This window comes from Lactuca virosa, chromosome 5, assembly GCF_052849685.1.
Source record: "Lactuca virosa cultivar CGN04683 chromosome 5, Lactuca_virosa_CGN04683_v6, whole genome shotgun sequence".
NCBI classification, from domain to species: Eukaryota; Viridiplantae; Streptophyta; class Magnoliopsida; order Asterales; family Asteraceae; genus Lactuca; species Lactuca virosa.
In genome coordinates, this window is record NC_136430.1 from 414,660,968 (window position 1) to 414,666,214 (window position 5,247).

The window sequence follows — 5,247 nt, forward strand, 5'->3', positions numbered from 1 at the left end:
TATCTTAAACAAAATAATATATTCTGAGCACAAGTTTCCTTGTACTTTTGCTTGTATTCCCCCCCTAAAAACATGAAAAACTCGGAAAAAAACGTAGGGGTATGAACTCACCTCGGGCGATTTGAATGAAGGATCGATACGGAATGCGGGATGTTTAAGTGAAGCCTTGAACACGATTTGATCCTAATTAACAAGTAATGACACATAAAGGAGTCAAATGATGGTATTTCACCACTAGATGTGATGGAGAACCACTCTAAGAACTTGAAACTACTCGCACTAAGTGTTAGGACCTTAAAGGATTGCATGAGGGGAGTGTATGGCCACCTTAATGGTGTGTGCGGCCATGGGTGTGCGGCCGTACACTCATGTTGGAAAGTGTCTTTGAGGTGTTTCAAGGTCCATACTTGCATCCATGAAGTGTCCTAGGTCCATACTAGGTTGTAGTACAAGTTTAAGGTCTTAGAAATGGGTTTGTGGTCCTATGGTGTGTGTGTCTGGTCGCACAAATGTGTGTGCTGCTGCACAAGGGAGTGTGCTGCCGCACACATGAGTGTGCTGCCGCACACAGGAGTTTAATGCAACCTTTTAATCTAATTCTAAGAGCTTGTTTAGATTAGGTTAGTAAGGTTAGGGTTAATCAAAGAGCTTGTTTTGGTTAACTAATGTAGTGAATGGGAAGTGTTAGAGCTTATTAACACTTTCAAGTACCAACTTAGATAGAATTGAGCCAATATCTAATCATCTTTGAATCACATTTCCAAGTTGTCATACATAGAGTTGGAGTCCTTACAAATTCTAAATTTAATTCACTCATTTAGTTGATTACTTGTGTTTTTAATTGTTTGTTTTAATAATTGCATTCAAAACCCCCCTCTTTAGTGTTGGCAACCATAGTACCTTGCACAAATAGGTATAGACTGATTGTCCCGTGTCTCTGTGGATCGACCATGCTTGCCTTGTACTACCTTTTAGTGCAATATAGTAGTGTTATTTTTGGAGTATATCGTACCCCTTTATTTTTTGGGGTTGACATGCCTAACAAATTGGCGTCGTTGCCGGGGACACGATGTTACTAATTGTTTATGCCTAGATCTTTTCGTATAGGTACACCATTGCCAATTGACTCGGAGATAGAGAAGACTGCAAAGAAGTTACGGAAGCAAGCCAAGCTTCGTAAGAGGCAACCGGGTTCCGGTACTTCTTCATCATCTACCCCTACAGTCATTAACATTTGGGAGGATATACCCCTCTCAAGTGTGTCATAAACTGAAATAGAAACCCTCTCACTCTCACCTCAACCATACTCATCCAGATTACCACTCCACCTTCTTCACCTACTCATAACATCCCAACCTCTACACCTACAGAAACCTCAATTCCTACTCATACCATGGGAGATAACCATGGAGGGAATCCACCTCCAAATCCACAACCAGAGCAAACCCTTCACCAATGGGCGAGGCAAGAGGTTACTCAACAACCTCTTTGCATCACATATCCGGCAGCCACCAAATTAGAACTAAAATCCGGGCTCATCCATTTACTCCCAACCTTTAGAGGCCTGGAAAATGAAGATCCTCACAAGTTCCTCAATGAGTTCCATGTTATGTGTGTGGTCATGAAACCACACAATGTCACGGAGGATCAAATCAAGCTTAGGGCATTCCCCTTCGTGGTGCAAGATGCAGCAAAAGACTGGCTCTATGACCTCCCACCGGGGACGGTTACTACTTGGGTAGATCTTGCACGCCTTTTCTTGGACAAATACTTCCCGGAAATGAAAGCTTCAGCCCTATGAAGGGAAATCATTGGAATAAAGCAACATAAAAGAGAAGCTTTCCACACATATTGGGAAAGATTCAAGAAACTTTGTGCCCGTTGTCCCAAGCATGGAATTACCGAATACCAGCTCCTCCAATACTTCATTGAAGGCATTACTCCAATGGAAATAAGGCTTCTTAATGCCTCAAGTGGCGGGTCTTTACCCGACAAGACTCCAACCGAAATCCGCAATCTAATCAAAAACATGGCTGAAGATTCTAAGCATTCAAGCCATGATGAAGAATGGTACACGGATGCACCCCGAGGTGTAAAAGAAGCCCAAACTCCTCAATTTGAAGATCAATTGTCCGAGCTTACAAAAGTGGTAATGATGTTAGCTAAAGACAAAGGTGTGCAACCCATACCCCGCCTTTGTGGTATTTGCACTCAAGTGGGACACCCAACCGATATGTGCCCACAACTTCAAGAAGAAGATTATGAAGAAGCAAAAGCCATGGGAGGCTATTCCGGATCAAATAAAAGAGGATACGATCAGCCATGGGGTGACCAAAAATGGAACAACAATCAAGGTTGGGGAGGAAATCAACAGGGAAGATATCAACCAAGTCAACCACATCAATACCAACAAAGACCACCTTTTCCACCACAGAACTTTCAGCCAAGGCAGCCACAACACCCTCCTCAACAAGCGGTTCATCAACTATGTCCTTAGAGGACATAGTGAAGAGTTTGGCAACTAGTACACAAGCTTTCCAACAAGAAACAAAAGCAAGCATAAATAACTTAGAGTAACAAGTTTCACAGCTTGCTACTTCCGTAAGCATACTAGAATCTCAAGGAAAGTTGCCCGCCCAAACAGAAACGAACCCAAGGCACAACGTGTGTGCCATCACATTGAGAGGCGGAGAGAGTTATAATGGTCCAAAAGTGTCAGTTGATCAAGATAAATAAGAAATAGTGGTCGAAGAGGAAACCAAAGAAGAGAAGATGGAAGATTAAACAACCGAAAAGAAGCCCTTCGTCACTGAATCTAAAGCCACACCTGCTCCATTTCCCGAAAGATTAAAGAGCACAAAGAAAGAACGGGAGGAGAGTGAGATCATGCAAATGTTCAAAAAAGTTCAAATAAACATCCCACTCGTCGAGGCCATCAAGCAGGTACCTAGATATGCAAGGTTCCTTAAGAATCTTTGTGTATCTAAAAATAAAATAAAAGGAAACCAAACTATAAGAGTCGGGGAAAATGTATCCGCGGTTTTGCAAAAGAGGATGCCCCCGAAGTGCAAGGATCCTGGTGTCTTTATCGTGCCTTGCAAATTGGGGAATCTTTATGTACCTCGAGCCATGCTCGATCTAGGTGCATCCATAAATATCCTACCATATTCTATTTTTAAATCAATTGGTGTAGGACCATTGAGCAAAACCGGTGTGATCATCCAACTTGCCGACCGGTCAATAGTACACCCAAAAGGTGTACTAGAGGACGTGTTGGTGCAAGTCAATGAATTTGTTTTCCCGACTGATTTTTATGTTCTAGATATGGGAGATGATGACTCTCCAAGTTCAAGTTCCATACTTTTGGGTAGACCTTTTCTTAAAACTTCTAAAACAAAAATTGATGTCTATAATGGAACTTTAACTATGGAATTTGATGGTGAAGTTATCAACTTCAATATTCATGAAGCAAAAAAGGTTACTTCCGATGTTCAATCTGTCAATCTTGTGAATATGATCCAACCCTCAACTAAAAAAAAGTTTAAACTTGTCTAACAAAGAATTTCTAGAGTTAGTTTTGTCACGAAAACTAGACAAGAGCAAAGCCAAAGAACTTGCAAAGGAGTTCGATATAAACAACGATGTGTTGGAGATTTTGGAGTTTATTGGTGATAAGAAGCATACAAGAAGGTTGATGTGTTAGAAAGGCCCACATACTTAGAATGAAGCACATTCAGGGGCCAAGTCGAGCAAACGACTTAAAACAAGGGCGGCTAACCGGGAGACAACCCGGGGGTATTTTCGTCATTTTTTTCGTTTTTTGTATTTCATCGTTTTTAATTGTTCCAAATGACTTTTCAGCTTTCTAATAATTAAAAATGACTTACCAAAAAAGAAAAAAATGAATTTTGAGTGTCGGAGGATGCCGAAACCAAAAAAATTGTGAAATCTCACAGAATGTTTGACACGGGTCGTGTCATTTTTTACCATATTTGACACGAGGTCGAGTCCGAAAGTTGGCTGAAATTTTATCAAGTCTGGAAATGACACGGGCCGTGTCATTTTGCCTTCATTTGACACGAGGCCGTGTCTGACGTGTTGTAGCGTTTTTAAGAAAAAAAAAGACGGGTTTTGCTAATTCTTTCACCACACCCACTGCTTTCACTCGTTTTTCTCTCCACTTTTCCTCCCCAAAACCGATTTCACTCTTAAACCACCTTAGATTCCTTAATTCCAAGTGAAATCTTCTCCCAAGTTATGAAATTTCTTTCCCTACACTTCATCTTGAAGCTCTTTGTTGGACCTTTCATGGTGGATCCGGGTTTTTCTCACAAACCCTAGGTCCGAAAATTGACCATCAATTGTGTTAATCCGCTTGCCTTGTTGTGTAGGATAAGCTTGGGGAGGAAAAAGGAGGAATCTTCACCACAAAAGTCACACACTCAAGCAGAAATCTGGTATATTCCTTCCAATACTTATTTAGTTGCTTGAATTGTTCAAAGTTTGTATCTTTGTGTGATTATTGGTAGTTATTGGTGGGTAATTTTATTTGGAATTAGTTATCTATTACCTTTGTGCATTTGAAGCCCATGACACCCAAAACTTCAAAAAAAAGTAGAGTCCCACTCCAAGCATCGAGGACGATGCTTATTTTTAAGCTTGGGGAGGGGTATGAGGTATTTCATGTTGCATGGTTTTACTTGTCTAAAAAAAATCAAAAAAAAAATTTATTCTATTTTTGTTTTGATCCAATCCCAAGCAACCAAATCTTCTTAAAATAGTTGAGTTGATAAGTGAGTCGTATGTTTTGAGATTAAACTTGCTCGTTCTTCATTAAAACCTTAAAGCGGTCCAATCACACACGTGCACACCTCCTGAAGCTATTCGTGCAAAATAGAAAATGAAAAGGTTTTCAACACTGAAGAATAACGACATGTATGAGTCAATCTTTGGGACATGTGACCGGTCTTATGAGTAGTAAGTGCTCAATTGAATCTAAAATGCCAAATTCAATAAATAATAAAAGAAGATAAAATTTCAGTGACCCGAGCCTTCCAGCACTCTAAAAAGTCCTTTCTGCTTATTCCTTTTTATATACATTGCTTGGGGACATAGTTTCCAACTATACTTACGGGTCTTGGCGTGTTGACTTCAGTCTCCCAAAAAATGTCTAGAAGCCTCTCACAGTAATAGACCGTGAGATATCCCATAATAGAAAAGTCAAGGACAAAAATATAAAGAATATGC